This window comes from Squalius cephalus (genome assembly GCF_949319135.1).
Source record: "Squalius cephalus genome assembly, chromosome: 12".
Classification (NCBI taxonomy): Eukaryota; Metazoa; Chordata; class Actinopteri; order Cypriniformes; family Leuciscidae; genus Squalius; species Squalius cephalus.
The window spans coordinates 16,061,641-16,088,819 of NC_137133.1; the positions used below are offsets into that span (position 1 = coordinate 16,061,641).

The 27,179-nt window shown below is 37.1% G+C and overlaps 1 long non-coding RNA gene across 1 annotated transcript; it reads right to left on the reverse strand.

Moving 5' to 3' along the window:
• Positions 1-247: 247 nt before the first annotated feature.
• Positions 248-4,317, reverse strand: LOC307168807. Its single transcript, XR_013822989.1, has 3 exons — positions 4,245-4,317; positions 2,590-2,675; positions 248-321 (listed from the first exon to the last, which is right to left on the reverse strand). It is a non-coding gene; the product is annotated as an uncharacterized lncRNA (long non-coding RNA).
• Positions 4,318-27,179: the final 22,862 nt, after the last annotated feature.

The window sequence follows — 27,179 nt, forward strand, 5'->3', positions numbered from 1 at the left end:
TCTTTTGTAGGGCCTATAGCCATGTTTCCCAACATTAAAACAAATAATTCAAATTGAGCTTTTATTTCATTTCAAAATATGCAGTACAAATTGAATGTTTTAAAAAAGACAACATTACATGAAAAAAAAACAAAAAAAAAACAAAAACAAACAAACATGGTTTTGCTTACCAAATTAAAACCAAATTAAAATTATACATAAAAAAAAAGCCTCTAAAATGATGATGTATAAGGGCGTGTGTGTGTGTGTGTGTGTGTGTGTGTGTATTGTGTGTTTGTGAACGTGTGTTGTCTCAGTCCTCTGTCTCCTTCAGCAGGCATCCTGTTTTGGGATAGCAAAACAATCAAAGATTAGGGCAGTGCAAACACAAGTCTATCCTGATAAACTAAAATTTTCTTTCTTTTCTTTTTTAAGGATTGTATCTGTTAATTTCAAGTGATGACTGGTCTCTGTATATTGGCTGTAGCCAAATATATAAACAAGCAGAGTGCACACCTACAGCATGCCCTCTAGAAGGTTCTAAAGATTACTCATTTATTAGTATCTTTGTAGGTTGGTTGGTGTTTTAACGGCATGCCAGCCAAGGTTCCTTGGCATGTAAGAAGTTGAAATGCTATAAAAGAGGAAAAAAAAAAAAAAAAACGTATATAAGGTCTTTAAAGTTTCCTTTGGATAAAAACCTTAAAATGGATTTAGTGTCATCGGTATCTTAGCATTACAGCAAGGGTACCCAATCCTGTGCCCAATTATCAAGCATTTCTAAAGATCTTAATGAGTTGGTTCAGCTGTGTTTGATTAGGGCTGGAGCTGAACTTTGCAGGAAGGTAGATCTTCAGAAACGTGATTGGGCACCCCTGATATGCAGTATAAATTACTGTGTTGGGCGATATGCTCAATTTTCATATCATCAGCCTGTTCGATCGGCGATACACGATATTATCGTGTGACTCAGAGTATTCCATTTATTATGTCAGTTGTGATGTAAATAATAAAGTATTCCAACATGTAAGCGGGAAACTTACGGACACATTATACTCTCTTTTTGACAGTACTTCTGCACCAGATGAAAACACATTTCAAGAAAGATTCAGAGTTTGCGCCCGCGAAAAGCTCACCCTATCTGGACTTTAAATGGATTAACACGTTTATGTGACCATGCATGGTCGGCTTATTAAGCATAATCGCATTAAGAACATGGATGTAAACGTGCTCTTATTCCCTAAAAGTGAAAGCAAAATGGTCCTATCTTTTGGCATCTGTCTCTTCATTAAAGTCTGCGTGAATCGAAAGTTGCAACTGACTTTATTTCAGTGTTGTGACGTATTTCCAAGTGAAACGGAATATTGAACAGAGGGCAGGGTTTTTGCTTTAGCGCTCCTCCTCTCCATCTCTGCTCATAGCAGACTAACGGTTGGAAGGGAGGGTTAAGGATGTTCAAACCCAACTCGTCAAACAGACGTCATCAGAGAGGGGACGCCATTCCAGGGCGGAAGCAAATTTTCTGATTTTGATTAATGATTACCACGAGAAACAATTTGTTTTCGGTGTATTAACTTAAACGGATTAAATGTTCACCTCAAGACAAAGTAATGTGTGCTAACAAAGTAAATAGGGTCAATTTTGATTTCATGATATACGCTTTATTTTAAGGCGGTGTTTGAAGCTGCTTTTGATTTTCACAGACGACTTATTTGCTGTGTTCGGATCTAACGACTGTTAGCTATTAAAGGAGAACTCCGGTCAATTTTAACATTGAGCTCATTTTTTTGTACATTTGGAGTGCTGTCAATACAGAGAACAACGACAAAAATCGGTGTTGCCTACACCGTGTTATCCTCTTTTTAAAATTTGCACCCTGTTGACTTCAATGGGGCATACCTGGCGCTCATACCTGTATTTACATCCTGTTTTCGGTCAAAGTCCATAGTAATCGATTGTCGAGTTCACGCGCATTGGTTTAGTACCTATGATCATGCGCGTGAACTCGACAATCGATTACTATGGACTTTGACTGAAAACAGGATGTAAATACAGGTATGAGCGCTGGCTAAATAAATATCATTTTTATTCATATCTTTCACATCTACTGCAGTCAGATTGACCCGTGTTCACTCCGAAGGAATCACTCACATGACCTGTGCACTTGTAATGACACATCAAGGATGTTAAGAGGCTTAAAACTTGCCCCATTGAAGTCAACAGGGTGCAAATTTTAAAAAGAGGATAACACGGTGTAGGCAACACCGATTTTTGTCGTTGTTCTCTGTATTGACAGCACTCCAAATGTACAAAAAAATGAGCTCAATGTTAAAATTGACCGGAGTTCTCCTTTAAGCCTATATATTTTTAGTGATATTATTATTAATTTGTAATTGTATTGTTATTAGTGTTATTAGTCAGTCATTAAATGTTTTGTGAATATGCTATGGAAACAAAAAATGCTGGCAAACAGCAATGTCGTTTTCATCTTGGCTTAAACAACTGTATAAGAGTGATGAGTCTCTTTTATAAAAAGCACTATTGACAATTTGTGAATAGATCACAAAATAGACTGAGGAATAGACTGATGTTGGATCATCTGAAGATTACCTTTCTGCTTGTCTCCTCAGATCTTTTAACTTTTGTGCCATGCAGACCTTGATCTCAGTGCCTCTGATGTGTCTTTTTGACATGGTCTGTAAGAAATGAGACTGATAACATTAAAATTTGAAAACAAGTTTGGAATTAGCTGCCAAAGTGGGCCTAAATAATCCAATAATCCATACTGTGTAAAACAGATGTCAATGATTCCTCAAAAAGTGCAAAAGTATTATTTTCATTAGAGTATGACCTCTTTAAATTGGAGACGTGAAAAATATTTTTTTTGTGTCCTATTCTTGATATTTACACAAGGTGAGATTAGAAAATGATCACATTTACAAACATTGGACATTTTTAGCGCAAAACACTTTGTAAACTTTATGAACTCCAGGAACAAAATATAAAATACCGAAACTGCATTTAAAGTGTCAACGATTTCTATTTTGGCACACTGCAGCAGCTGACCACTAAGAAGCGAATGTACAGTTAAGTGACAACGTGACATTAGGGGTGTCGAAATTAATCGTTTCAACGATGCATCGCGATGCAAACGGGGACGATTCGGTATCGGTATAGTAATAGACCATAACCGATTATAATGTACTGACACTTTTCTGACGTCATTTGTCGCGTACGTGCTTTGTCGCAGTAGCACTGAGGGAGGCGAGACGCGAGTGTAAACGCAGCCATAGTGGTACACTAATTAAAGTTGTATATTATTTCGATGAGGATAAAGATGTTTATGTCAGTGAGTGGTCAGTGTGAAACAAAGCAAAGGTGATACATGTATGAATGATCAAATTAAAATTGTTCACCTAAAAATCTAAATTTTGTCATCACTTACTCACCGTCAAGCTTTTTCAAACCTCTTTTTTGTTTAACAGAAGAAAGAAACTCATACAGGTTTGTAACAACTTGAGGGTGAAATTTTGGGTGCACATTTCTTGAAATTACCACCACAAAACCAGTAATTTTGATCACAAAACTCACTTGTAGAAAAAAATATTGCAAAATGCAGCACAGGTGGAACTGTAAAATTGAAATGCTTACCCTCTTGCATTTGAAAGTTTAATTTTCGCAAACGCCTTATCTCCTTTTCCTTGGTTTTTCAGACTCTCCTCAAGCTCCTTTACATCATTTTTGTAGTCTCTCTATCAGTGTAGAAAGAGGAGAAGTATACAAGAGAAAGAAAATAGAGAAAGCCACTTGAAGTGCTGAAGAACTTTCTAGAATCTTGTAATTATGAAAAGATAGGCCTATCTGTTATCTGTTGCTCAGGTAGAGACAACTAATGAATTGTGTTTTGTTTTCTCTCACCATGTACTGCCTATTTGGTGACATATGTATGAAAAATACACTTTTGCCACATACTCCCCTCTTCAGTTACAAATGGTTCGCAATGCGTTAAAACAGATACTTTTAAATCATGTGGAGTTTGTCTACTATGTTTGCGATTTTTGTGCGTTTTAAAAGTTGATAATATATTTGTTTCAAATATACAGTTTGCAAAAGGGCATTTTACAGTCTCATGTTGCTTTAGATGGCTTGCAAGATGGCTAAAATGTCTTTTCCTCACAGATGTCACTGAACTGAACAACTAAATGTAGAAAACTCTCTTGCTTTTTTTTCAGAGTGAAATCTTGCCAGATGAGTCTTTAACGCACCTTTGGTTTTGAATGTACACACACAATGTATGTAAATGCAGTGAAGTGTTCTGGTCATGTGCCAGTGTTTCAGTAGATCTTGCTGTAGGAGAATTGACTGGCTTTTGTCATAAAACTTGCAATGACGACAGAGCATCACTTTGGCTACACCCTGATGGAGAAATAAAAGTACAATTGATCACAAAAAATAAAAGTACAATTGATCACAAAATAATATTAATATTAATTTACGCTTATAAAATAAAATAATTGAACATAACTATATTAGTTAGGCCTGTTTCCTTAAATTTGTGATGAAACCGGAGTTGCAACCAATTTTACTCCATATTGTAACATATAATTAAAATATACTTGGGCTATACAATACAAAGTGTTTCAAAAATTGAAGAACTCTAATCCAAGATTATGTGATCACTAATATAAATCACTTACCACCAGTGCACAAATTTGAGTACACAAAATAATAGTATCAGCTGATTCACGACCTAGGAAGCTTATTGAGGCACCCACTGATAACGGCCTTGTGAAATGCCTACCTCAAGAGGTCAAAATGCTGTTTCAAAATGAGCGCCATTTTATCGTAACGTTACCTGGAACGTTAGCCTCAGGTTTATGTCGGTCTCTTCACGGGAAAATTGCAAAAGTTTACACAATCTTAACTGCATACATCACGCTCATGTTACTCTAAAATAGCGTATTAATGTGTTTAACATTACACGTTTCATAGATTTCAGCATTACTCGCATCCATAAAAGTAAAACGTTAGGCCTAACGTTAACTTTATATCATTCATTACTTCATATCAACTCTTCAGTCTTCACGTTACAGAAACACAAAAATATCATATAACATACCGACATTAAACATATTACACATTCTAGTAACACATTTTACAATGTTTTATTAATTAAACGAGGTAATATACCACGTTCCCTAAGCTAAAAGTATGTTATCTGGGGTGCTTCCCCTCGTACATAGGCCTAACGTTTTAAGGTTTTAAATGTAAACACTTAACGTAACGCTTGTAAATATCCACACAAAAACAACAAATTTGTTTAAGTTGATATTATTAAGTGGATAGTAGGCCTGTGGCCATCGCAAACTGTAAATTGAATGAAAATATGAAAGCACTGAAAATGTAAAACAATGTTTTAAGTCATTTATATATAATAGGCTACATTATAACATAATATATAGGTCTACCTTTAGAAATGGTAAACGAGGTGTAGAAATAAAATAGCAAAAACTACATGATATAATTATGAACATATTTTCATATAAAGTAGGCTATGTCAATCATCATTAGAGTGTCACCCTCAGGCTGCATGCAAGGACATTAACATTTTTCCAAAAGTGTGTATGACATGTTCAGTGATGATTAGCGTAAAAAATGTTATCAGAAAATGTATAGGCTATTAAATGAGAAGAGACAACTGAGAGTAAGCATTCACATATCACCTCTAAGTCCTTTTGATACTTGAGAATCAGGCTGCCTACAGCGGTCTCGTCTGTTAGGCTACTCGGTCAATGAAGAATCGCTTTAATATTAAAATGTTATACTGTTATACTGTTCACAAACAGAACGTACCATTGGAGATTTGGCATGGTTGTATTAATACTGTCGTGACGTTTCTTTTAAAACCTATTTCAACGTGCAGACTACGTTATTTTAACACCTAAATAAAACGTCTCGCCAAAGTTGCATTTTGGTCTGGTTTTGTTTTCGTAGTAGACAAACGTGATATTTACGTTTTTTTTGACTACCTAAAGAAAACATACCTGGTTGGTATTTTCACAACGTTTCTAAAATGTTTTATTTTGGTTACATTATTTTTTTTATTTTATTTTAGGTGTGGTTTCTTAAACGGTTTTAAAATGTTGCACTGCAACATTACCTAATTGCAACCAAAAAACAACGTTGTGAAACGTTGTAAAAACGTTTTGTGTTCGCTGGGGACTTTGACAAAATGTCTCCCGCAGTACCGCAGCCGCTGCCTTGTAAAACCCGTGAAGTCAACTGAACTGTTTCCTTCCACAAAGTCAAATTAGTTGTATCCTTCCGCGAAGTCAAATGAGCCATAATCCAGATCCTTCCATGTAGCGATGCGCTTTTATTTTATATTTATTACCAAAAATAGACGGCTTAAATTAAATATTTAAAAAATAAAGGTTTTATTAAAGTTGTGTGGCCATCCGCTCTCATAGTGGAGAAACGAAACCTTGACAATTTGACAATTTGATGTTTTGATTTTATAACATTTTATTTATTAGGCTATATATTCATTTTAACAACATATATATATATATATATATATATATATATATATATATATATATATATATATATATATACAGTGAGGAAAATAAGTATTTGAACACCCTGCTATTTTGCAAGTTCTCCCACTTGTAAATCATGGAGGGGTCTGAAATTGTCATCGTAGGTGCATGTCCACTGTGAGAGACATAATCTAAAAAAAAAAAAAAAAAATCCAGAAATCACAATGTATGATTTTTTAACTATTTATTTGTATGATACAGCTGCAAATAAGTATTTGAACACCTGAGAAAATCAATGTTAATATTTGGCACAGTAGCCTTTGTTTGCAATTACAGAGGTTAAACGTTTCCTGTAGTTTTTCACCAGGTTTGCACACACTGCAGGAGGGATTTTGGCCCACTCCTCCACACAGATCTTCTCTAGATCAGTCAGGTTTCTGGGCTGTCGCTGAGAAACACAGAGTTTGAGCTCCCTCCAAAGATTCTCTATTGGGTTTAGGTCTGGAGACTGGCTAGGCCACGCCAGAACCTTGATATGCTTCTTACAGAGCCACTCCTTGGTTATCCTGGCTGTGTGCTTCGGGTCATTGTCATTTTGGAAGACTCAGCTTAGACCCATCTTCAATGCTCTAACTGAGGGAAGGAGGTTGTTCCCCAAAATCTTGCAATACATGGCCCCGGTCATCCTCTCCTTAATACAGTGTAGTCGCCCTGTCCCATGTGCAGAAAAACACCCCCAAAGCATGATGCTACCACCCCCATGCTTCACAGTAGGGATGGTGTTCTTGGGATGGTACTCATCATTCTTCTTCCTCCAAACACGTTTAGTGGAATTATGACCAAAAAGTTCTATTTTGGTCTCATCTGACCACATGACTTTCTCCCATGACTCCTCTGGATCATCCAAATGGTCATTAGCAAACTTAAGACGGGCCTTGACATGTGCTGGTTTAAGCAGGGGAACCTTCCGTGCCATGCATGATTTCAAACCATGACGTCTTAGTGTATTACCAACAGTAACCTTGGAAACGGTGGTCCCAGCTCTTTTCAGGTCATTGACCAGCTCCTCCCGTGTAGTGCTGGGCTGATTTCTCACCTTTCTTAGGATCATTGAGACCCCACGAGGTGAGATCTTGCGTGGAGCCCCAGTCCGAGGGAGATTGACAGTCATGTTTAGCTTCTTCCATTTTCTAATGATTGCTCCAACAGTGGACCTTTTTTAACCAAGCTGCTTGGCAATTTCCCCGTAGCCCTTTCCAGCCTTGTGGAGGTGTACAATTTTGTCTCTAGTGTCTTTGGACAGCTCTTTGGTCTTGGCCATGTTAGTAGTTGGATTCTTACTGATTGTATGGGGTGGACAGGTGTCTTTATGCAGCTAACGACCTCAAACAGGTGCATCTAATTTAGGATAATAAATGGAGTGGAGGTGGACATTTTAAAGGCAGACTAACAGGTCTTTGAGGGTCAGAATTCTAGCTGATAGACAGGTGACAGGTGATTTCTGGATTTTTTTTTTTAGATTATGTCTCTCACAGTGGACATGCACCTACGATGACAATTTCAGACCCCTCCATGATTTCCAAGTGGGAGAACTTGCAAAATAGCAGGGTGTTCAAATACTTATATATATATATCCTCTTAAGGCCCAAGCTGTTTTTTAATATGCATTTTTTTTTTTCTTTGCTATTTGGGCTTATTGGAACCTAATTAGAATAAAAACTAAGTAACTAAAAAACAAATCTTTTTATATAAACTTCACAATAATTTTCATCTTACTCAATATTAGTGCCATTGAATTACTTTTTTTGATGTGGATGTGGATGTTGCATCCTGTAATTGTGAATAGTTCTTCAATACATATTGTATAACTAAGAATCTGCATCTGGTCAGTATTTTCACTTTGGTATTTTTTACATTTGTGGTGTATATATTGGCTTTTAATTTATCTACATTGCCTTTTTATTTACATTAATCAATTTTGCGAAAAATTTGTGCTTGTCAGTACTTAATTATCACTTTTGTATCCGGCACTAGACTGCATAGCTCAGCTTATGGGGATGAATGAAACATCAACATCGTGTAAGTTGTGTTTGGGGATTTGTCCATTAACATATAACATTTTATGAACGAGATTCAAAAGATCCGAGTCAGTAAAATATCTGAACTTCCCATTAAAAAGAAGCTGAAAATGTACAGTATTTGTCATGTGGTAACATGATTCACATGTTAAAAATTATTGTACAACATGTGCAAATATATTTCACATGAGCTCCACATTATAACATAGTAACATGTTTTCCACATGTGCCACATGCTCCATTATGTTCACATGTGGTGACATGTTGTTCACATGAGAACACGTGTGATCACATGAGGTCACATGTAATCACATGTGGAAAACATGTGATAACGTGAAATTCATGTGTTTTTTCTGTAAGGGTGTATATATATATATATATATATATATATATATATATATATTGGATTATTAGGAACACCATACTAATACTGTGTTTGACCCCCTTTCGCCTTCAGAACTGCCTTAATTCTACGTGGCATTGATTCAACAAGGTGCTGAAAGCATTCTTTAGAAATGTTGGCCCATATTGATAGGATAGCATCTTGCAGTTGATGGAGATTTGTGGGATGCACATCCAGGGCACGAAGCTCCCGTTCCACCACATCCCAAAGATGCTCTATTGGGAGATCTGGTGACTGTGGGGGCCATTTTAGTACAGTGAACTCATTGTCATGTTCAAGAAACCAATTTGAAATGATTCGAGCTTTGTGACATGGTGCATTATCCTGCTGGAAGTAGCCATCAGAGGATGGGTACATGGTGGTCATAAAGGGATGGACATGGTCAGAAACAATGCTCAGGTAGGCTGTGGCATTTAAACGATGCCCAATTGGCACTAAGGGGTCTCTTATAGTCTCTTATAATCCAAAAACGGTTTATTTGATCAAAAATACAACAAAGTAATATTAAATCATTCGAATTTGCTGAAGAAACATTTCTTTTTATTCTCAATTTTGAAAACAGCTGTGCTGCTCAATATTTTTGAGGAAACCGTGAAACATTTTTGCAGGAATCTTTACTAAATAGAAAGTTCAAAAGAACAGCATGTATATGAAATAGAAAAGTTTTAGAAGATCACACACTTCTTTACTGTCAGCTTAGATTAATTGAATGCATCCTCACTGAATAAAAGTATGAATTTTATTTTATTCACTTTTTCAACTTTAGTTAGTGTGTAATGTTGTTGTTTGAGCATAAAAAAGATAAGCAAGGTTACAAAGCTCAAAGTCCACTCCAAAGGGAGATATTTTATTGAACAGAATCCACTTTTCAAGAACTGCAAAGAACCACTGTTCATTAACATTTCCTATTATACGTTTTCCGACAAAGTATCGTGATTAAATGGTGAACAACATTGTATCTAAAATGTATAATAAAAATAAATAAATAATAATAATAAAAAAAAACATTCCTCTGAAAATTCCTGCAAAATCCGTGCTTGCAAAGTCCATGCATGAAATCTGGACAAAGTCCCAAAGGGCATAATAGGACCCCTTTAAAACAGAGTATTCTCAATTCAAAATGTACATGGCACAAAATCTGAAAGGTCATGTGCTGTTCAAAACACCACATCTGTCCTTAAATAATATTAGAGAAATGCAATACACAACATTAATACTTAAAAAAAAAAAAAAAAACTGTATGCTTATATAAATATGCAGATTTAATGAAAAAACTGTTTTTAATTAGCTGTCTCTATAGCTTAGAAATGTTAATGTTCAATATCACAGTTTTTCTTCTCCACATTCAGTTCATTTCAGGACTCTGAAAGCGGCGCACAAGATTTTTAGCTTTAATGTGCTGATCAAAAGCTGTAGTAATGGCCTACATTTTGCTGTGTTTATACAGTGACAATTGGTCCCTGAAAATGGGTCCTAAATTGTTTTCATTGCATTTCATTTACAACTAAAATGCAATCTGTTGATTTTGTCAAGTGCTAAAAGCTTTTTGAAATTTGCTTGGCAGTTACTATCAATTGAACATTTGGAAAGGAACTCATTGAAAAACACAAGTGCATCATTCATGTATGCAGAGAAAATATCATGGAAAGCTTGGTAAATAGACATGGGAAAAAAACATCCTGACATGGAGCATCTTTTGGTTTATTTATTCAGATGATGAGTCACATCAAGGGCTCATTTGGTTATCTATTTTCTTTTTAAATGCCTAATGAATTAGCTGACCTTGGCAACATATTAAAACAAGCAGGTCAGCTTAATATGAACAAACCGAGAGATGCATTAATGACTAATCAAAACAAACTGTATCTGGGGCTGAATACGTTAAGATAAAGACTTGTAAACAGGCCCTAGCTGTTCAGCAAATAGTAAAGAGAAATGGTGAAATCAAAGACATGCTGCACCAATTAACAAGCAGAGTGGGGGAGGAAATGGCAAAATCATTAACATTTTAATTAGAACCAATTGAAAGGATAAAAAATTCAATATTTTTTTCCCTGTTATGTGTTTTTTTTTTTTTGTTTTTTTTTTTTTTTCTTTGGAAGCAATTCTCTCATCATTTTGATTTTCCTTTCTTCTTATCCTTAATAAAAAATTAAAATCTCAATGAGGTCTCATGTATTTCTAAAATGTGAATAAGTACATGCGAATAAAGACACAAGTTGTCAGTGCTCTTCACATGCTGCTTTAAAAACAATTTTAAAACAAACCGTAACGAAATGAATGCTGACTGGCGAGGGTAATCTATTTTTGCCATTTTGAACTAGAAAAAAAAAAATCCATAAATAATAAATTCAGCATAAAACACCTGAACAAACTCTTCATGTCTAATAACTCAGTCAATTACAGAAGGTCTCTATTGGATGTGACATCCTTTAACCTGTCTATGGTACATTGTATTACAATGAAAACTTCTAGAGTAGGTTTAGGTACATGGTACTCTAAAGGGCTTTTCACACTGCACATAACCCCATGTTATCGTCATTCTAAACCTCGCTTTAACCCAAGGTAAAGGAGAGTTTCACACTTGTAATTTAGTTAGTTTGTTTATTAGGTTTTTAATGCCATGTTAGCATCAGGGCTATTTACATGACAAATACAAAGTCAATATCAAAATCCATCAAATTTAAATGACTATATAAAACATTTCAACTTGACATAAGATAGAAAATCTAAAATACATTTGGGTGATGCATTCTGAAATATTCCATGCATGTTTCTGAATAAATGTGTTTTCTTTCAGTATCATAACAATTACCAACAGGATATGTTTAACAGTCAAAGGAATTTGACCACTTTTAATTTAGAAGTGTAATTAGTGCTGTGTGGTATCTGTCATTTATTATGCAGAGAGACGCATGGAAAAGGAGAAGCAAACTTCATCCATCTTGTTTATTCAATCATTCACTTCCATTCTGTGCGTTATATCAGAACACAATGCTTCGTTACAACATTCTTTCAAAATAGTAGAACACAATTCTACCCACGAACACACCGCTTTTTACCCGGGATTATGAAACCCTGCTTCTGTCACATGCACTAATTTTTGATTGTTCTTATTCTCTGTTTTCAAGGATTTTCAGTTTGTTTTCATCAGTCAGATTTCTTTGTTTTAGTTTCCTGCCAGTCATTAGTTGTCATGGAGACTCATCAGTTCATCACACCTGTTTGTTATCTCCTCATTATTACACGGCTCTGTGGAATACTTAATTCTGATTGGTCAATTGCACAATCCAGCGGTATGCTATTCCCAGATAACAAACGCTGAAAACAGACAATGCTTGCTATACACTTGCTAGGAACGTTTTTTCTTCATGGAAGTTTTGCATTTGGTGAACTAATAAAATATTAAAACTCAGTCAAATCAATATTTTGTGTACAGTTATTTAATTATGCCATCCAGTATTGTGGACTCATTTTCTCTTGTTTCATACAAACGCAGCAAATGCCATTTTGTGACAATTATAAGATAAAAAAGGTACGGTTTTAAAACGGTTTAATCTGAAATCAATCTCTTTTATCTACGTAATTATTTATGTGGTGAAATTCTGTGTAATAAGTGGTATGACTGTGTACCGTATCTCTTAAATGTCCGTCTAGTTTGAACTTGCCGAGCCATAGCAACTGCTCTCTCTGCGGACGCTTTGCGTTTTAAGACCTAATAAAACATTTCAACTCAAATCAATATTTCGTGTCTAATTATTTACTTATGTGGCAAGTAGCCATGTAATAAGCGGGATAATGTACACCCAGCCGGTTGTTATCTCAGAAAAAAAAACCAACAGGGTGATGCATCAGCCTCAAGGGGGTTTATTCTGAGATAACAAATGGTTGGATGTACATTATCCCTTACTTATCACTATATATTTAAGTTCCTTACTTTCTCTCTGTTTTTGTCGGTTGTTGTTTGTGCGTGTGTGTTACACGCGCTGTTAAGTTGCCTTCATCTTCATGGATTACCTGAGTTTGTTTTCGTTAAACAACCCTTTTGTTTATTGAAACCTTCATCCTCATCATCTTGTGACAGAACAACCGACCCAAAAGATGGAATTTGCAGCAAAGTTTTCTGTGATTGCCCAGGAGGGAGCTGATTATTATTTTTTATTTTTTTACTGAAAACTTGTGTCATCTTGCTGTCACCAGCTCCTTCAACGACGAGACCCTGAAGTCATTGTTTTGGATCGGGGCGAATAATCATCCCACTGTAAACCTCCCAGACACCTCTGGACTAAACTAGACAGAGTGTGTTTACCCCCGGGCCAGAACACAGCCAGACCCAGAGCCTGTTTTACCACCTGACACAATGGAGAAATTGTGTGATCCCCCCGCAAACAGAGAGCTACCATCCGCTGTGACGTGTCAGCCAGAGTCCGAGTGGACAGGGCTGACCCTCGTTCTGGAAGAGGAGCCTCCCAGTGAGTCTGAACAGGTGTGTGGGCCAGCGACATCTGTGGCCGAGGGTATACTGGTAGAAATATAAACTGAGGACTGGCACATGGACTTCAGTACGAAAGTATCGTCTCCTACCATATCCCACCCCGTTTCACGTTCCTCATCGCTGTCTTTAGACAGCACTACGGACTGTAATTTGGCCATTTCTTCAGAACCTTCATCGCTGTTTCCAGACAGCACAAATAACTTTTTTGACTCTGATTTGTCTGTTTGTTTGGAATCCTCATCGCTGTTTTTAGACAGCACTATGGACTTTACTCTACCTTCGATCTCCTCGAGTCTCCATGTGCCTCCGTCACGGCCCTGCTCAGCCAGTCCTCCAGCCCCACCTCTGCTGGAGGTTTGCAGCCCTTCGCCATCTCCTGTAATGCCATGCTGTGACATTGAGCCATAGGTCAAACAACTACCATCAGCGCCTGAGCAAGTGGATCTTGTGGCTTCGCCTCCGGCCTCTGATCATCTCGCTCCGTCTCGGCTAGTCGACCTGCCAGCTCCACTTTGGCTCCTCCCACCTTCAGCTTCACCAGACACACTGATGATATTCGACCTTTTGACACTACCCGGTTCCCTCGTCCAATCGGCTCCCCCTTGGTCAGTCGGCACTTCACCTCCGCCACAGACTTAAGGATATTTTGCTATGCTCCTTTCTTCCACCCCTACGGCTACAGTGGGTTCCTCCTCCCCTTCGTGTACGCCTCTATCCTCCATTCCACTGGCATCATCTTAGTCCTCAGGCACTCTGGCTATACCTCAGACGCTTGTCTCCGCGGCATTGCCTAGGCCTCCACTGCCAGCGATGTCACTCAGTTCCGTCTGATCCCTGTGATCCATCAGCTCCGCCTACATCGGTCGACCCCCAGTTGACGTGGCAATGTAATCGATTATGTCTATTACATATATTAGACAATTTGCGTGAAATGCGTTGTTTAGTCGTGCTGTTTATGTTCCTCAATGATGGTGGCATGCTGAAAATCAGCTGTTATTACAAAAATATCTAGCCCAATCAAAATTGTGGACATTTTTTAAACAGAGACCACATAAAGTGGTGCTCTGCACGCTCTGTTAAACTGAAATGGCAAAGGCCTTAAAACGACAAGACGGCAGTGTAAGTATTTGGACTATTACGGTGAGATTTTTTACACAGCACTAGAATATGGTTGTCAGTCCCATATTTTGTGCTTAATACTGCTGCGTTCATACAGCATTCTGCGAGACGCGAGGCTCAAACTTACTCTCTAAAACCGGTTACAAAACATTTCACAGTGTTGTTGGTTATTTTAAATATCTAATGGATGAATTTGCCCCTCAGTTGGACTAATTTATTTGATTTCGTGCTGTCAATTGTGGTAAAGCTTCTCGGTATGATGTTTCATTAAACAAAGTTTGGGAGGAGCACATTCAAATAATCAATCCAATCAACGTGTCACCAACAATCATCATGTCTATCCTATCAGCATGAGAGGAAACACACACACACACACACACACACACACACACACACACATATATATATATATATATATATTCACTCAGTCGATTCACCTACTGTACATTCCTCGACAGTTTTCAGTTTTTCAGCATCCCTCCACCACCCCGACTTGTCACTCTTAGCTTGTTCCTTCCACAGTCAGTAATACGGGGGAAGTACTCTGGGTTTGGGCCGAATACCGAGCCCGGAGCCCTCTCCTCGGACAGCAAGCCAAATATGCATACTGTTTATTCAATCCTACTTATTTGTAAGTGTGAATGAATTTATTTACACCACCATGTTTGACACTGTCGCTATGGTTACCGCTATGGTTAGTTATAATGTGTTCGTGACTTCAGCAGTTTGATTATACAGCTGAATTATCATATTCAAGCAGCAACATTATTCTCCTGACTGAACAAAACATTTCAGGATTCATACTTGTAAGCAATTGCTGTTGTAGATCCCAAAAAATGGACTGTGAATGCAGCCATTGTTGCCAACAGCCACCTTTCCTAATTAGGCCTACACTGCATAAACCTTATCTTTTGTGATACATAATATCATTAGGTAAATGTTCATTCATAGAGTTACAGTTATTGTTTATTGGTAAACTAACCAAAGGATTAATCGACTATTCTGAAAATGAGCTATAGAATAACCTGAAAAATAACCATTAGATTAATCGACTGATCGAATAAATAAATAAATAACATTACTCATTATAACTTTATAAACATTTGGATCAGAACTAGTGGAGATAATTCCATTTCTATGGGACTGCATGTCTCTTTGTTGTAGCTGGACTATTCTGTGCATGCACTATCTCCCAATGAAGTGTCTTTGAAGTGTAAGAGGTGGGCAAAAGGGTGGTAATTCTCAGAGAGGAAACCATCGCGGAGTCTGCCAGTGAGGGGTTGTGAAGATTAAGTGGAACAATGTTGTGTTTGATCGGCCCAGTCATTACACCAGGATTAATTGTTAACCCCAGGTAAAGTATTACCAGTGTGAAATGTGAAGCAAGATAACCCATGCAGGATTCCGTTTACCCTTTATTCGCTGGGTGTTTTCCCAGACCCCTGTTATCGTAGTAGAAAGCAGTGTTACATTTCCAAATTTAAACAGCTTGATACAATTAAAATCAGAAAAATTTCAATCTCCAGAGAATACATTGAAGTTTGACTTGGGTGTTATGACTAGAATGTGCAACAATCCACATTTCAAAAGGACTCCTTTTTTAGGAATTACACTAATGAACAAACTGCTGCTTATTCTTTATCCTGGCTGGTAGATCTTAGTACATTATGGGTCAGTAAACTGGAATGACCAAGATGCAATTAGTTGCTGTTAACTATTAGGAATAACTAATCCATATCTCTGAACATCGAAGTTTTATCAGGCATTATGACCTTAAGTCCAGTAGCACAACATTTTTCTAAACTGAGACATTTGGTTTCCACATTTCAGTTTATTGGTCTAGAAGCAGTGAAACTGCCTTGAAGAGGGGGTGATATCAACAATTTGCTTTTAGAGTGTTAAGCTTATTGGATTTACACTTTGGACACAGGATCACATAATGGTCTTAAAGGATTAGATAGTTGAGACATGGATATCACTTTCAAAAAAAAAAATTGCTGATAATTTACTCACCCCGATGTCATCCAAGATATCCATGTCTTTCTTTCTTCAGTCGAAAAGAAATTAATGTTTTTGAGGAAAACATTCCAGGATTTTTCTACACAGAATGGACTTCAGTTGCAACCAACTATATCAATGTTCAAAGAAGGTTCAAATGTCCATCTCAATGCAGCTTCAAAGTCTTGACACAATCCCAGTCGAGAAATAAGGGTCTTATCTAGTGAAACGATCGGTCATTTTCAAAAAAAATTTTTTTCAATTATATACTTTTTAACCACAAATGCTCGTCGTGTACCATCTCTGAGATGTGCGACGCATTGCGTCATGATGTTGGAAAGGTCACGCGCCACGTCATCTATCTAAGTTATTTGTCTGTGTACTCCAGTTCAAAAAGGTAAGGAAGGTCGAAAAATGTCATCTCATTTTCTCATCCAACTTCAAAATCGTCCGACATCTTTGTTTTAATTTATTATTATTATTATTTTTATTTTTTTCGTGACCTTTCCAACATGATGACGTAATACGTGGTGCTTCTCAGAGATGGTACAAGACGGGCATTTGTGGTTAAAAAGTATATATATATATATATATATATATACTCACCTAAAGGATTATTAGGAACACCAAATGATTCGAGCTTTGTGACATGGTGCATTATTCTGCTGGAAGTAGCCATCAGAGGATGGGTACATGGTGGTCATAAAGGGATGGACATGGTCAGAAACAATGCTCAGGTAGGCCGTGGCATTTAAACGATGCCCAATTGGCACTAAGGGGCCTAAAGTGTGCCAAGAAAACATCTCCCACACCATTAGACCATTACACCATTACATCACACCATCACACCATTAGGGAGAGAGTCGGGAACACATGGCAACTGCTGCTACAGACGAGGATAAACAATGGTGCACGATGGCTACAGTGAATGATGAGAGCAATGGGTGTCTGCTGGTGAACGCAACGGGTATGGCGGTGGATCGGGATATCTGCCCTAGAAGTGCTGGTTTACCTGCAGCGCCAGGCGCACTTTGGTCAGTGGCGTCCCGTCCAAGTAGGCCTACTAGATCTTTGCTTCCAAGAGTGTTGAATTCGGCAAAATGTAAGTACTCTAACACACAAATTGAAAGAAATGACTGTTCATTAAACTCTAAACGGAGATCTTGCAGCCGTGGAGAACAAATCCATCAAGGAAACAAACACACCGGTAGTAACTATAAAGACATTCATGGACCTACTCATGTAAACCCTGTTTTTAAAAAACATCGCAGTTTTAAACTTTTTAAAACAGTAAATCATTCTAGAGTCATCTGGGATCCCCAAAAGAAACCCAGGGAAATATTAGGAGGGCATCTAAACATTTATTATGTGACTCCAATTTAGACTTTCTCTGTCTTTCAGAAGCATGGTTAAATAAGAACTCACCATCGGCAGCTTTGAATATACCCGGATATAATTTATTTAGACGAGATAGAGTTAAGGGAAGAGGTGGTGGAGTTATGGTTTATCTGAAGAATAATATTCACTGCACCCAGATTCAACTATCTAATGTAAATCTTTAATATATTGGATTAACTATTACTCTCTCTTCTCAAATGACTTTTGTTATGTTTTTACTCTATTGTCCACCTTCTTCTACCAATACCTTCTATGATGAATTTAAAAGGTTACTCAAAGAATGTAATTCAAAACAAGAAGTCTTACTCTTAGGTGATTTTAATATAAATTGGGATGACAAGAGAAACAGGAATTCTTTAAAAAGAATTACAGATAATATGGATTTTACACAACTAATTAAAGGTCCTACTAGAATAACTGCATCCTCACAGACGCAAATTGATTTACTTTTCACAAACAGACCAGAAAGAGTTGAGAAAACATATAACTTCATTACTGGATTAACTGACCATAATCTAATTTTATTTTCAAGAAAGCTTACAAATAATAGATTTCGGACAAATAAATATCATTCTCAGCATTCTAGAATTCCTAAAAGCGAACTTGAGAATTTCCAACTGACTATAAATAAAACAAATTGGAATGAAATTATAGTTGGGAGGAATGTAGAGGAAGATAGTGAGAGATTTATAAACACAATTCAGAGTATAGCACAAAAATTCACAAAAACATCCCAAGGTACAAAAAAGAGTAAAAAGAACTGTCTACCATGGTTGAGTACAGACTTACTGAAATTGATGAAGGACCGATATCGTGTACTAAAAGATTTTCTGAAGTTTAAATTGCCAATTGATAGACAAAAGTTTATAATGTTACGTAATAGGGTTACTCGAGAATTAAGAAAGGCTAAAGCAAATTTTTTTATTAGTATTATCCATGAGTCTAGAGGTAACACTACACAAATCTGGGAGCATATTAAGAAATTAATTGGTGTTAATTATAGTGGATCATCAAAGCAACTACAGTTAAAGTTACAAGGTAAAATATCTGAGGATCCCTCTGAAATTGCTGAAGCTTTTAAAAGATACTTCGTAGACTCTGTAGGTGAGATTACTCAAAGTTTCATTGAAACAAAGGATAATATTTTAGTGGACTGTCAGCTCCAAACGTTTAAACCCCAATTCTGTTTAAGTAACATCTCCGAGCAGGAGGTATTAAGGATAATTAAAACACTTAAGACTACCAAAGCTAAGGACTGTTACAGAATGGACTCTATAATGCTCAAGTCGTTAAAGGACTGCTTAGCTCCATCTATTACAAATATCATAAACCTTTCAATATCTCAAGGGATTTTTCCAAATACATGGAAAACTGCTATTGTGTCACCAATTTTTAAAGCAGGAGATCCCCAGATTATTAGTAACTATAGACCTATCAGTATTTTGCCTGTTGTATCTAAGGTGATGGAGAAGTGGGTTTCGGAGAAAATAGTTTTTTATTTGAACAACAGTGACTTTAGCCTGCATCCTATGCAATTTGGTTTTAGAGCTCACCATTCAACAGAGACTGCTACCCTTTTCCTTTTGGAAAATATTAAATCCATGATGGATAAGGGTGGTATTGTGGGAGCAATTTTCTTGGACCTTAAAAAGGCCTTCGATACTGTAAATCATGGAATACTTATTAACAAGTTAGCTTCTTTTAATTTTTCCAATGATACCATTAAGTGGTTTGATTCATATTTAAAGGGAAGAACAAATTATGGTCCAAAATCACAAATCCACTTCTTATACAAATAATACTGGTGTTCCGCACGGATCTATACTTGGGCCACTGTTGTTCAGTCTTTATGTTAATGATTTGCCTTTGGTTTGTCCCGATGTAGAAATTCTATTATATGCTGATGATGCTGTTATTTATGTACATAGCAGCACAAAACAGCAAGCTGCTTTAAAACTAACCAGTGCAATGAATTATATCACAACATGGCTTGACAGATCATGTCTAACGTTAAATGTTGGTAAAACGGTTAGCATGTTCTTTTCAAAGCGACCATGTAGTGTTCCAGACCCTGACATAATGATATCAGGTCAAAATTTGCAAGTTGTGACTGAATACAAGTATCTGGGTGTTTGGATTGATTCAAATCTCTGTTTTAGAATTCATGTTAAACGTATGTGCAAACGAGTTAGATTTAATTTAAGTAATTTTAGATTTGTTAGGGATTCATTCACCTTTGAAACTGCTATGATATATATGAATGCCATGATTATCCCGCATTTTACATATTGTTTGACAAGCTGGGCACAAGCTAACAAGTCTACAATGAGGTCACTTGAAAGTCTTTATAAACAAACTCTTAAAGTTTTAGTTCAGAAACCTAATAATTTTCACACTTGTCAAATTTTAAATACCCATAGACTTCTGAGCTGGGAAAACTTGATCACTTACAGTAATCTTTGTCTAGTCTATAAGATATTGCATAGTACGGCCACAGGACTCGTGTCGTCTAAACTAGTGATGTCTGATTCTTGATGATAAGAGAAACAGACACTTATCGTTCTTTTACTGGTCAGCTTAAGAACTGGCTAATTGATAATCAGATATGTGCACATTAGACTACTGACTGTCTACTGAGAATTGTTGCTTGATAGCAGATTGTCTAGTGTCAGACTTTGAAATTTCTCACTATGTTTTAGCCTATATTGTGTGCTGACGTTGCTTGTTACTTATTGGGGTGTGTTGTATCTGTTTTATTATTACTTTTCTATGTTGTTATTACTTGTGGACTGTGAAAAGTCATTTTATGTTTTTTTATATGCTGATTTTTAGGTTGCCTTTATAATAACTGGCCAGGGACAACAGATGAAAATTAGCCTGTTGAGCTAACTCTGGCTCATTTACAGTTATTTTACTGTTAATCAATGAGCACTGTCCCTGTAAAATAAACAAATAAATGAAATGAAATGAAATGAAATTACACCACCACCACCAGCCTGCACAGTGGTAAGAAGGCATGATGGATCCATGTTCTCATTCTGTTTACGCCAAATTCTGACTCTACCATCTGAATGTCTCAACAGAAATCGAGACTCATCAGACCAGGCAACATTTTTCCAGTCTTCAACTGTCCAATTTTGGTGAGCTCGTGCAAATTATAGCCTCTTTTTCCTATTTGTAGTGGAGATGAGTGGTACCCGGTGGGGTCTTCTGCTGTTGTAGCCCATCCGCCTCAAGGTTGTGCGTGTTGTGGCTTCACAAATGCTTTGCTGCATACCTCGGTTGTAACGAGTGGTTATTTCAGTCAAAGTTGCTCTTCTATCAGCTTGAATCAGTCGGCCCATTCTCCTCTGACCTCTAGCATCAACAAGGCATTTTCGCCCACAGGACTGCCGCATACTGGATGTTTTTCCCTTTTCACACCATTCTTTGTAAACCCTAGAAATGGTTGTGCGTGAAAATCCCAGTAACTGAGCAGATTGTGAAATACTCAGACCGGCCCGTCTGGCACCAATAACCATGCCACGCTCAAAATTGCTTAAATCACCTTTCTTTCCCATTCTGATATTCAGTTTGAAGTTCAGGAGATTGTCTTGACCAGGACCACACCCCTAAATGCATTGAAGCAACTGCCATGTGATTGGTTGATTAGATAATTGCATTAATGAGAAATTGAACAGGTGTTCCTAATAATCCTTTAGGTGAGTGTATATACACACATATATATATATATGTGTATATACACATATATATATATTATTATTATTTTTTTTTTATTATTATTTTTTTTTTAGAAAATGGCCGATCGTTTCGCTAGATAAGACCCTTATTTCTCGACTGGGATCGTGTCGAGACTTTGAAGCTGCATTGAGACGGACATTTGAACCTTCTTTGAACATTGGAATAGTTGGTTGCCATTGAAGTCCATTCTGTGTAGAAAAATCCTAGAATGTTTTCCTCAAAAACCTTAATTTCTTTTCGACTGAAGAAAGAAAGACATGGATATCTTTGATGACATCGGGGTGAGTAAATTATCAGCAAAAAAAGTTTGAAAGTGAACTAATCCTTTGATGAAGAGTTTGAGTTCGATTCTGGCTCTTTATCCTTTTTTGTGTGTGTGCGTGGTTAACCACCCTCATTGAGTTTTTTGCCTGCTGGATGTGCACACGTTTTGTCTTGTTCTAATCATTAACAAGCCATAAGATAAAACCAAACACCTAAAGACCATAAAGGTCAGTTCACACTGCACCGACAGTTGGACCAATGTGGACAATCAGCAGGTTACGGTAAATCCCCCCCCCCCCCCCCCCCCCCAAAAAAAAAAAAAAAAAAAACTTAAGAAAAATGTATTTATTTATTGATTGCTTGATTTATTGAATGTTGACTCAAATAACAGTAATATCCATTTAAATAAGGAAACAAGTTTGCACCAGTGTAAACAAAGTCTGGTGGTACTACTGATTAATCAAAATTATATATATATAATAACCTTCTATATATTATTATTATTATTATTATTATTAAATATGTAAAAAGTGGTTCTCTGGAATGTTAGTGTCAATCCTGAATCAGACAGAAAACAGATGATCTCAGGCCATATTCTGAACACATATGGGTCCAATAAATAATAAAACTTTATCAGATTGTCGAACAGTTGCCAGATCAAGGTCAACAACAGCTTCCTTTCAGGTTGGAGAGAAAATGCACACAGTGAAACCAGAAAGAAACACCCTGTATAACAGACTCACTAAAACTTTCCAAGGTTTATCTGGATTTGGCATCTGAACAATATTTTATGTGCCAAATAAGGGGGTCTGTAATTCAAGTTACCTCAGGAAATTAACCACAATCATCATTCTTTAAAGAATGCGGATTCTTCACTGGTTCTGAATTACACACAGAATCCAGAACAGGGTAATCAGGGTATAATTTAGCTAATGGAACTTGAATGGACTTATCCTCTGATATTAATAGCAGCTGCATTAAATGCTGCTCGTCCTCTCTCTATTCTACATTGCATGATGAACTGTATGTCGTTTTTCATCAAACCTAATCAATGCGGTCTGGACTTGATAGATAGCTTGAAACACAATTGAGGCCAAGGGTAACCTCAGTATTATTAAATTCTATAGCGAACAAGTAAACATGCAACCACAAAAATATAATAATAATGATAAAAGTTGAATGAAATTGTCTATTTTTGTTCTCTTTCACTGATCCATTCCTTAAATGTTACTGATATTAGGCATTAACAACCCCTTGGAGATAGACTGTGAAAAGCAATACAGCATATAAGTTGACACATCATTTATGTAAAAGTCCCATTTAGAAATATTAAGAATTTTTAATGTCATAATGTGACATTTTTCAGCCTTTAATACATTCATTATCTATGCAGACATATTCTTCTTTAATTTGGCATAGACTGCCTTCATCTGAAAAATTATTTCAGTGAAGGATACTCCAGTGGCCATAGGAATGTCATACAAAAGGAGAACAGCAATTGCACTCAACTTAAGAGTTCTAAATAAGGGCTGTTTTTACAAAGAGTCTAATCAAAGAGAAGTTACACTTGAGCCAAAATGTTCAAAATTCAGTTTGGGTGGTCGTTTTATAACCAGACGTAAAGAATGGATCGTTTCTGGATTCGAGTAGGTTAAGCACATTTTAAGTGGGAGATTTAAATGATGGGACAAAAACTGATTGCAGCGGTCAGGCTGAGGTGAACAGAGGTTTATAGAAGAGCACCCCCTCCACTGAGGACAAGTACAAGAAGAAATTTGATCATATAAAAACATCTCCAGTTTCCACAGATCAGATAAAGATACCGTTAAGATTGTGTAAACTTTCAGTAAGTGTATGACTGGAATTTATTTTGTGCTCAACCAAAAACACACCGATGGAGCTTGCTGTTGGCTATATCTTAAAATATTTGTAACTGCATATGGTTAGTAGGCCTATTGTTGCGTATCCTATTGTAGTGATTTGGGTGGAAAAAAGTATTTACCTCAAGTACAGAGTTGTTAACAAACTTGAAGCTTTTGCAGGTTTCTTCATTTGATAGGGATCCTCTTAATCCAGTGCAGTTTTCGTTTGTGTTGTACAGTATTGCATTATAGTTTATAGAGTGAGTAGCTCCAAATGATTCTGTGAGCTCTCCAAATTAGTAACAAACTGGTTCGGACCATCTGCTCACCCCTGCGACCAATTCATGTAAATGAAGAGCTGACCCCCCAAAAAAGTGATTCATCCAATGTTTAGATGCTCATTTGGTCAGGAAGTGTGAACGACTCTTTGACTCCAAACGACGCAGGGAGTGGGTAGGCTGTCCGGATGATTCATACTGAATTGCGAACTGATTCAGACCATTTTTCTAATGACCTATCTCATCAATTCATGGAAAAGAACCGACTCGAAAGAATGGTTCATTCAAGAATCAGACATCACTAGTTTAGACGACACGAGTCCTGTGACTGATAAAGTAACTGATAAATCCTTATATTAGATTGCCGTATACTGACCTGTGAAGTTATCTGGTAATATGCCTATTTCAGCAATCATTTTGTGTGTTTAAGTCCTGAACTTGTTCACAATTTATTCAGACTGTTCACTCGTGCATTGAATCATTTGTGGTTTCTCACACTGTAAAGTGATACTTTATACCCCCCTTTATACCTTATACTTTATAAAAGTTTTCTCAATTCTTTTACTCCAAAAATAGCGGATAGTTTATATCCAAAAGTCCGCTAGTGACTTCTCTGTGATCCAAGTCAATCAGTGACTCTTCTAATTCAATTGGCATTCCTGTCAATTATGTCTCTGTAAAGGGGTTTCTAATCCACTCTTCTGTTACAGACATAGCTTGATTTTCAGGGAAATATTGACAGAATTGAATGTGCATGTCAACTAGAGCCCTGCATTTCAGCCCGAGCCCGACGGGCCCCGACTTTTTTACGCCCCTAGGGCCGGGCTTCGGGCCAATTTTCACGTCATAGTTCACATGCGGGCCGGGCCTCTGGCCTTTTTTGAGTTATCCTTCTTTTTATATTTTTAGACATTAATAAAAAAAAAATATGAGAAATTGACGTCGACGATAGAAAAACAAACATAGAAAGACATTTAATAACCTCATAACTTTAATAATCTTATAATTATTTACACTGACATATGATTGACATGACAGTCGCACGCACGCACGCGCACACACAAGTGGTTTCCCGTCAGCGCAACCAACGATTCACCTCATGTGCAAATAATGGAGAATATTAAGAGAAAAATCGCGAGTGATAGAAGAGAGGACTGGGTTAAAATCTTCCACTGTGGATGCTATTCTTTTTCTCCACGATGCTCTGTAAGAGACTATTCTAACTTTTCGTTTGATTGGACTTTATTTTCGTTTAACTGTTGGAAACTTCTGATGTTTTTCGTTTTTCGTTCGATTGGACTTTATTTTCGTTTAACTGTTGGAAACTACTGGAAAAAAGAATGGCCATGTTCTGTGGTGCATTTTTGAGGTAAGATAACCTGCAAGTTTGTTTTTTATTTATTTTATTTAATTTGTTTAGATTGACTATTGCTCATTTCGTTTGCGAGCGCTGTTGCGAGCAGCCTGAGCCTGCCTCAGTATTTCAAAAAAAAATTACTCACTGTGGTTTAATAAATAAACATTAAACTAACTGTCTGTGTGATATGCTTGAAGTGTTTTACATCTATGGATTTTATTGTAGCTAAGTAAAGTATTAGCGTTGATTTGAGAGGCTAAATTGATCAAACATGTTTTACTCGCTGTTGGCTCGGCTGCTTGGTCGTCATTTTTTTTTTAAATGCTCCCAACATTTGTCTAAATTAGCTTAATAAAGAAATGAAAAGAAAAGAAACATAACTAACAAAACGAACATATTTTAATGGCAGTCTGCCGCTGTGAAGAGAAAAAAAAAAAAAAAAAAAAAACGGGCTCGGGTCGGACTCGGGCTGATAATTCTGATGAGCTGTCGGACACGGGTCGGGCTAGGGCCTGAGCGTCTCGGGCCAGGGCCGGGCTCGGGCCTAGATTTGAGGCCCGTGCAGGGCTCTAATGTCAACTGGGTCAGCCCTTATAACCGGACGCAAGTTTGCTTTTGGCTCAGTGCTCTTGTTCAGAAAATCGTCCGGTTATAGGAAAGAGTCAAAGTTATCATTGTCCAAGCAAGTTCGCCATAAGGAAAGTTTTCTGATCCATGCTTCAATTTTATTAGAAAGAGTGAAGAGCGATGTATTTTGAATTCCTGCGTTTAGATCAAGTCGGCTGAAAATGTCAGCTAGGTAGGCCAGAAGGACAAGCCATTTTTCATCAGAAAATCTTTGAGCTAGCAGGGAGTTTTTCTCCAAAGAAAGATCCTTACCTCTTCTCGGAGCTCATAGAGTCAACAGATAGAAATCAACTGGAAAGACACTGTACTTCACTGTGAAACAGCAGCTGTTGATGTTCTTTGCCCATCTCTTGACAGAGATCTTTGAAAAGTCGTGTGCTCGTTGCACTCATTTTTATTTCGTTGACTGTGTGGACGGCTTCATCCATCACTTGTTTCATAATGGGTGGCATTTTCTAAGCCGCTAGGGCTTGTTTGTGTATCATGCAATGCGTCCACACTGCAACTGGAGCGACAGCCTGTACCTTTGTCACCAATCCACTGTGTTTGCTAGTCATTTCTCACATAGTTCTTCCATTCAATGTCATGTTCATGTACAAATGAATCCAATGTGGCAAAAAGTTGCTCACCTGTTGCACGTTTTAGAAGAAGGCAACAGAGCAGAAAATCCTCCTTAATTTGACCTTCATTGACAAATCTAACGTAAATCTAACGTAAACCATTAATTGTGCTTCTCCGGCAATGCTCTCGTCAAGTTGGAGAGAAAAAAAAAATAGCTCGATTTAATTTGTGATTATCTGCTCTTTAGCATCTGTTGCCATTCACCCAATGGGATTTGCCACTGTGTCATTTGAGACTGGAATCAATGCTAATTGATAAGCATTGCTTGTCCACATAACAGAAACAGTCTCTTTAGCGCAGGGTAGGAAAAATGTCTCGCCTAAATTGTGTGGCTTCCCAGTTTTGCCAATCCAATGAGAGATCATGAACGAGGCGCGAAGAGCCCTCTCAATTCACTGTAACGGCTTTCTGTAGCAG